Consider the following 8,527-nt stretch of genomic DNA (forward strand, 5'->3'; position numbering starts at 1 on the left):
TCTCCTTTCCCTAGCCCAATCCCACCTCCACATACTGCAGCCAGGCCTGGTACAACTCTGTGCCCCAGCTTGTGATCAAATGGCACTTGTCCTGTAAGCAGAGGAAAGACTTGGGCAGGGGAGAGAGGGGAAGGAGACCAGGGGATCCAAGATTAAGGAGGAAACATCCTAGGTTTCCTTTGGGATGGAGGTGGGTGATGAAAATAGCAGGGATGGTAGCTGCTTCTGAGGGCATAAAGACTGCCAAGTTTCAAGGAGATGGGTGTAGGGGTTTCTGAGAAACTGCACCTCAAACTGTGCAAAGCAAAACTCGTATCACTTGATGGCAGTGGCAGCCTGCTGTCTTCCCGCACACAAATCTGGGGGCCCACACCTAATGGGAGGGCTGTGGAGCTGTGCTGAACTTTTTCCAGGGGTGCAGGACCCTGGATCTGCGTGTAGGATGATAACATGCTGCCACTGCTGGCTAGGACCAGCACCAGCACCCGAGTCTGCCTGATGCAGTCCGTGCCAAGCATCAGGAAGAACCCAGTGCTGGTGCTGGCCCCAGCTGGCAGCATCAGCCTGCTGTCTTCCTGTATGCACATCTGGGGACCTGCATCCCCTGGGAGGGCTGTGGGGCTGTGGCAGACTCCTCCTGGGGGGCACGAGCTCCCAGATCTTTACGTGGGATGACAGCATGCTGCTGCTGCCAGCTGGGGCCAGCACCAGCATCAGGCTTCCCAGGATCATGCCACGTGCAGATCCAGGGGCCCTTCCCCCCCGGGAGGAGTCTGACACAACCCCACAGCCCTCCCAGGGGATGTGGCCCCCCGGATCTGTGTGTGGGATGACAGCATGCTGCTGTTGCTGGCTGGGGCCAGCGGCAGCACTAGGCTTCCTGGCATTTGGCAGGGGCTGAGCCCAGTGGCGGTCCCACCTGGCAGCAACTGCCTGCTGTCATCCTGCATCATCCAGGGGCCTGTGCTCCCTGGGAATAGCTGCAGGAAGTGATCAGAGAGCTAGGGGAAAGATCAGGGAGCTGGGGAATCCAACTGGGGGAATGTTCAGGGACCTGAATACTCCCTGGTTCGATTTCCCAACCCCCTGCTCGATTCCCCAGCTCTCTTATCACTTCCCAGCAGCCTGCTGAAACCCCATGTGCAGATCAGGGGCCTGTGCCTCCCATAAAGCTGTGGGGAAGTGATCAGAGAGCTAGGGGAAGTGATCAGAGAGCTAGGGGAAGTGATCAGAGAGCTAGGGAATTGAACAGGGAGCTAGATATCAGTATCAGAGAGCAGTCCTTCCCCCTCCCTCTCTTTAGTCTCTGTTTAGCTGCCACAAGCCTGGCTTCAAAACTCAAAACCTTTCAAAACTTTTGAAACATTTCAAGTGCCTTTGTTTTGTTTTGATTTTGCTGTTTTGAGCTTGAAAAGCATTGAAACAGCTTCGAAACGAAACACCCGTCAAAATTTCGCACTGCCCTACTATTTACTATATTAAGAAAAACTTTCTTGCTAGTAGGGTAGTAAAGCACTGGAACAGGTTACCCAGAGAAGTTGTGGAATATCCATCCTTGGAGGTTTTTAAGACCTGGCTAGACAAAGCCTTGGCTGGGATGATTTAAGTGGGGATGGTTCTGCCTTGAGCAGGGGCTTGGACTAGATGACCTCTTGAGGTCCCCTCCTAGCATCATTTTCTATGATTCTGTGATCCCTTTGGGCTTACTAAACTGTTTCCTGCCCCCTTCCTAGCTCTCTGTTTTTCTGCACTGCTGGTGCTGTCCCATGAGAGGAGAAAACCACCCACTTGATGCTGCCACCACTCTCAGGACTGAGCTCAGTCCCCCGAGACTGCAGCAGGTGAACAGGGAGATGCTGAGAAGTCATGAAGAGTGAGGAGGAGGATGTCATGTGAGCAGGATTGAGCAGGGAGCTGGTGAGTTCTGGTTTGGGTGGAGAGGGTGGCAGGTCCTGACTTATGCGGGGGGGGAAGGGGTGTTGGTGGGCCCTAATACAGGTTTGCAGGGCTGATGGGGCCCCAATCTGGGCTGGGGGGTGGCCCGAGCAGGGCCTCAATTCTGAAACCTATACTGCCCTAGAAAGCCAGTGAGCAGGGCAAGCATGGAGCTGACTTGCAGCTCCTAGCCACACCTCTGGTTATCAGACTTCTAGGAACAGATCAGCTCCGTGCCTGTTAGTGAGGACATTAACACTTAACATGCAACTGTTCACAGAATGTGCTAACTTTAACACAGCTTAACATTTCTTAGGGTTGGTACCTGTGAATTGTAACATGTAACAACACTGAAACTCAATCATTTGGGCATTTTGAACACTTACATCTTACGGCTTTATCATGGAAATACATCTACTACAGATGTATCTGGGTGGACTGATGAGGTGTTTATTTTTTTATATGAATTTTGTAATAAACTGCACTTACCCATAAAAGTCAGGGTTCTAAAACAATATATCTGCTGTTTGTAATAATGTATCCAATTTATATTTGCAACTGCATTGGGTGATGGGGGTGCTGAGGACTGCTTGCAGTTATGAGGCATGTTGCATGGGATCTAACATTAATCTATGTGTATACAGGTTGTTTGAATTAAATCATGAGAGTTGTTCATACCTCTAGTCAGGACACAGTTATAAAAAACTTAAAATTATGTAGGAAGAACGGTTTAGCTTTGTTGTAGCCAAAAAGAGAACAACTTATGGATGGACCGTCATCTTGCTGATTAGTAGCTGGCCATGTGTTGTCTTCGTCGACACATTTCATAGAAAGGGTGGTTTAATGAAGGACGGAATTGGGGAATAATTCATTCCGTGCCATGAGGTTAACCACAAGACTTACAGAAATCACAGAGCTCACTGCTCCTGCAGATGTGCTGGAACACTATTTTGAGACTGGATTTTTTTCAACACTATTTTTTTTCTCTCTCTCATTGTGAGGCACGCACCTATCTTGTAGCCAAAACTTTTAATAAAAAATAGATTTATTTTTGCTGTTTCCAAAATCTTTAGCAACCTTCCAGCAATTCAGATCAACCGAAGTCAGAGCCATAAACCCAGAGAACATGGAAATGTGTGCTTTGCAGATGATCTGGTTTTTTCCCCCTTTCTCTTTTCTTTTTTTCCTTCTCTTGCTCTCTTTTTCTTTTCCTTCAGGATGTCTTCTAGAGTGATTGCTTCCCACCCTTTTTTTACAGTTATGTGCTGAACAGGTCTCCCAGGAGACCTTTACCTCCTAATTGCACTAAGTATCAAAATGGTTTCTTTGCCTTATATGGAGTAGCCCCCCTCTCTAGAATCTGCTTAACTTTTGCAACCAAAGATGATTTATTCCTGGGTCATGTACAAATACTTATAAGAAACATTTTTTTTTTTTGCAGTGACCCAATTTGTACAAGATATAACCACTCCTTAGTTGAACTGACTACGCAGTTTTCTTTCCATTGCTTTGGATGAGACAGAGAAACATGGTGTTGTCCTTGACTACATCAGAAACTGCACTAGTTTAACTTAACTTTATTTTTAAGCTAATTTGATTAAAGTAGAGTGAATTTCAGTGTGGACACTTTTCTATATTGGTTTAGGTTAAAACTGTTTCCAACAGAAATAAGCCTGGTTTAAATCAAAGTGCTTACATTTTCCAAGGCACATCAGTTTAAATCAATGCACCTTTATGTGGACAAGACCAAAATATATTTTTTGGGAATCAAGTTGAACACTTCTAGCAAATGTATTTCATGTATGCCCATTCTTTTCTTTCTTTGGCTGCAGTTATCACAGAGGGTTTTTGTTTTAATAGGAAAATAAAGTAATATGTTCCTAGTCCTCTATTCTTTTTTTGTAGAACATGTAATCCTAGGGTTACTTTTGTGGGAGTGCTTTGTTAGAATATTGACACAGCTTTTGGGCAACCTCATGTGCTGGGCAAACTGAAGACCTTGACTCTATGATATGTGGACATCCCAAAACTTCCTTAGGGAGTCAACAGATGTTGAGGATATTCAGCAACTTTGGGGGGCAAAAAACCAACCAAGTCTGATCGCTAGCATTTAGTTCAATTACATCAGCTTAAAAAATAATTTAACTAAATTAGAATGTTAGCTATGAGTTTGTCCAAGTTGCTTCTATGGTGAACTGGAGAACACTTCTGGTATGCATGTCTTCCACTCCACCCATGTCAGAGCCTGGAAATTGATGGCTGAAGCTAGTTTCGTGTGTCCCTAGAAGCATGCCTGGGACAGATCTCCTGAGAGGCCTGTGCTGATCTCTACACTAAACAACTACATTGTTTAATTTCTGGGCTTCAGTGAACACTGAATAGGAGTAAGCACGTATGTTTCTCTTCGGCAGGACAGAGACATAGTAAAGACTCAGACTCACACTTGACTTTTTTTTTGCTATTCCAGCCACAAAACCACCCAGGCTTTGGGTTAGGCTGTGCTGGTGTCAATGGCTGCATCTACACGAGACACTGACTGTGCAGTGGTTACTGTGCAGACATTTAGTACTCATATAAACCTTCCATTTACAATGGGCAATCCTGTACTAAATAAGTCCGAAATGACTCCACAGTAACTGGAGTTACTGCATAATAGTGTTGCCGAATGGTTTTTTCATGATGCTGACTGCACAGTAGCTCATTACTACCATGAAGCATGTCATGGCACACTTCCTGCCATGTGATGCTACTATGTAGGAATAATGAGCTACTATGCAGTCAGTGTCTCATGTAGATGTGGCCAATGGAAATAAGGTGGGGGAACAGATATGGAATAGGAAGACATTAAAATAAGAAGGGGAACTTAAAGTCCCATTCACAAAGGCTTGAAATAGCAGTAGTAGTATTAACACCAGTTGTTCAAAGACAATTGTTCAACGGCCCATCAAAGTCCTGTTCAGGACTAACCCAATGAAGAAAAGACTGTGAATTCACTCATATAAATGGCATAAAAATGGAAAAGGTATTTTCTATTTCTTTTACATCTCTAATACAGTGTTTATGAATTCCTTGTAAATTCATTGTTACATAAGTATTACAAGTAAAGATGTCACTCTAGGAGTGTAAACCCAAAATCATATTTTTCAAAGATTTTGGGGAGTTGTTCGGCATTTCTGACAATCATTATGCATCGTATAGAGAACCTAGGTTTGAAAAATGTGAGTGTGAATCTCCCTTTGTATTCTATGTTTTTGGATGTAGATAACCATATGATTAAATTATTCTGAGCTAAATGTGTTTGGGTATATATAACATGCCAATTACTCCACAGTAGTACAGGATTCCTGTGTACATACCATTGTATGCTTTCATTTACTGTGGGGCAAAATCATACACCTAGGTAGTAGTGCTGTGTGAAATTTCCCTGGGTGCTTCGTTTTCAATTTGTTTCGAGCTTGAAACAATGAAACTGAGACAAAATGAAGGCTTCAAAACAGCCTCAAAACAAAATGAGGGCACTCAAGACATTTCAAAAGTTTCAAAACGTTTTGAGTTTTGAAGCTGGGCTTGCCTGCAGGGAAACAGAAAGTAAGGAGAGGGAGGGGATAGAGGGGGGAAGGACTGCTCTGATATTGACTGTGTAGCTGGCCAGTGGCTGTGATCCTTCCCTGAGGTCCCTTCCAATTCCAGTGCTCTGGGGGAGGGACGGAAAAACAGCTTCATCTTAACACACACACACGCGCACACACACATGCACGCGCGCTCATGTCACGAGTTTTGCTTATCAGCTGCTTGAGGTGCAGTTTCCCAGAAACCCCTATACCTATGTCCTTGAGATCTGGCAGGCTTCATGGCCTCAGCAGGGGCTACTATGCCTGCAGTTTTCACCCCACTGTGCCTTAACACACACACACAGTCACACATATCGTGAGCTTTGCTTTGAACAGTTTGAGGTTCAGTTTCCCAGAAAACCCTGCACCTATTTCCTTGAAACATGGGTTTGTGGCTTTGTGGCCTCAGCAGGGGCTACCCTCCCTGCTGTTTTCATTCAAATCAGGCAAGAAACAACAAAGTTATAGGCAGCTTCATGATTCCCCATTATAGTCTATGGGCAAAATGTTGAAACAGCGAAGCAGTTTTGACGAAACGAAATGGAACGGTGCTTTGAAATGAAACAAAACTCAAAAAAAAAAAATGCCGTCCCATTGAAATGGCAAAACAGAAGTCAAAACAAAACAATGCTGTTTCACGCAGCCCTACTAGGTGGTACCAATTTATGTGTTCATGACCCTTAGTCGACTTTGGAATGACTTTAAATAGCAAACAGTTTTACATTCTTTTGCTGGTGATGAGATTTGTACATGTAAAGAACTTTGAGGTACAAGAAAATAAGAAACAGTGTGAATGGAACAGGTATGTTCATAATGTATTACATGTCAGCCAAGTACAGACGGTCAGAAAGCCCAAGGCTGAATCGATTAAATCTTCGGTTTTGAGTCTAAGCTGCATAGACTGAATAAATAAGCAAGTGAACAGACATTCATTTTTAACTCTGGAAATGCAGCCACATGCCTGCAGTGGCCCAGGCCAGAAGCCAGGGGGGCACTAGAGCATACCTCCCTGCTAGCCCACCTACCCTGTGAGACAGGTTTGCAGGGTCGAAGAGAATCATTTTGGGAGACTGTGAGTTAACTTGAATCTGGAGGGGATCTGGGACAGAAGTTAAATAAATCAATTGAATCTAAATCAGTTAAGTCTGATACTACATTCATCCAGATTTATTTTAAACTGGTTTCAGCCATTTTGAAAGCTGCACTGAACTTCTGTTCTGTTATAGATTTGAACTGGTTTCCGATCACTTTTAGCATTTTATATCATTACTGTCTCTAGCCATACCACTAATTACCACAAATGCATGTCTGATTTTTATTCAGAGAATGTAGTGTTTGGTATAGTAAAGGAGAATAAGACTTCCATATCTCTTGAAGTGTTTGTGCCATACAGAATGCAGACAGACATCATCCTTGTGCTGGCATAAAAATGTTTATGGTGGCACAAATCATGAGCAAACAGATGTCCTAGCCCCTTCTCGTGCTCCAAGTGCCCAAATATGTTGCTGCAACTATGAACAATGTGTGCCCTTGGAGGCTGGGGGGGCACGACGAGCACCCGCAGGTGGTGGCGGCGTTTGGGGGTGTGGCGGCGGCAAGTGGGGAGCTCCTGCAGCTGGTAGGCGGGGGGTAAGGGGGGTGAGCGGTGACTGCCTACAGGTGCTGTCAGCAGTGTCAGTGGCGCTTCTGTCAGGGGGTGCACCCACTATGGGTCACCAATGGCTGCAACCAAAGGTAGTCACAGTTTGTGATGCCTTAAATGGGAGAATATCAGTTTTTCTTATTGCATAACAGGAAATCCCACTGCAGGTGATTTTCATGGTGTGCATAGCAGGATGCTGTGCCTCAATTCAGGACATGCATCTGCAAGTGAAGGAACCTGAATGGGAAGTTCCTCCACTTGCCAATACATGCCCTGATTTGGAATGTAGCACCTAGGACTGTTGTCTTGCAGGATCAGGTCCCTGAAGCCCTGGGAGTGGCAGGAACCCAGTACTGCAAGACAGTGGTGTCAGGCAGTGTCTGTAGACACCAGTAAATTGGATCAGTGGGCACATCCAAATCTGACTTCTGTTTATACCCATGGAGAGAAAGTTGTTGGTACCACTTCCCTAAAACTCTTGAGAATGTTTCTGGGAATAATAGTCCTGCTCTTCAACCCACTCTACATGTTCCAGACTGAGATGTTTTCCTGCTTCTGCCCTTGATCTGTCTCCCAAGTGTTTTAGTGTGTCAGCAAGGAGCAGATCTACCACCTAATTTGTGAATTTAGTCATTGGACAGGGTATGGGTCTTGGTGGCATTTTCCAGGGCACTGGAGAAGCAGCATGGGCATACCATAAGTGAAAGTTTATAATAATTTTTTAAAAACTTTTTAGGAAAGTCTGGGCCTAATTCTGCTCTTACTTTTACCAGTGTAAGTTAGACACTATTTTAGAAAAGTAATTGGAGTTACAACTGTGCAGCCAGAAAGAGACCCCGTGACTGCAGAGGGTAAATGGTTCCATCTGGATATGCAGCACACAAATTATGATTCAGGAATGTGCAGAAGGAAGTTTTGAAACTCATAAGAAAAACACAGTTAGGTGGTAGCATGGTATAAAGCAGGAGGAATTTCTACTGACATTTCATATGCTTAAATCAGTACATTAAAATTGTGACCATTTGAACAACAGGTTAAAATATTCACATGATGAAAATGGTAAAGGATACCATGTGTCTCGCTATTTGGTAAAGATACCATGAAAGAATGCAAGTAAAGTGAACCTGTACTTGGGCTAGTGAGATGTTGGATATTCTAACACATGTAGCCAGGGTCTGTACCTTCAACTTCTTTGGTTTCCCACTTCTCTGCCTCATCACAATCTGAAGCCAGACACAGCACTGCAAGCCACAACTCCATCAACATTTACTGTCAGCAGTATTCACTGATCCATTGCAGTCATGATCCTTCCAAAACTCTCACACTGGTATATGCAGTG

This window comes from Gavialis gangeticus, unplaced genomic scaffold, assembly GCF_001723915.1.
Source record: "Gavialis gangeticus isolate Ggan-Ray unplaced genomic scaffold, GavGan_comp1, whole genome shotgun sequence".
In the NCBI taxonomy this organism is placed as follows: domain Eukaryota; kingdom Metazoa; phylum Chordata; order Crocodylia; family Gavialidae; genus Gavialis; species Gavialis gangeticus.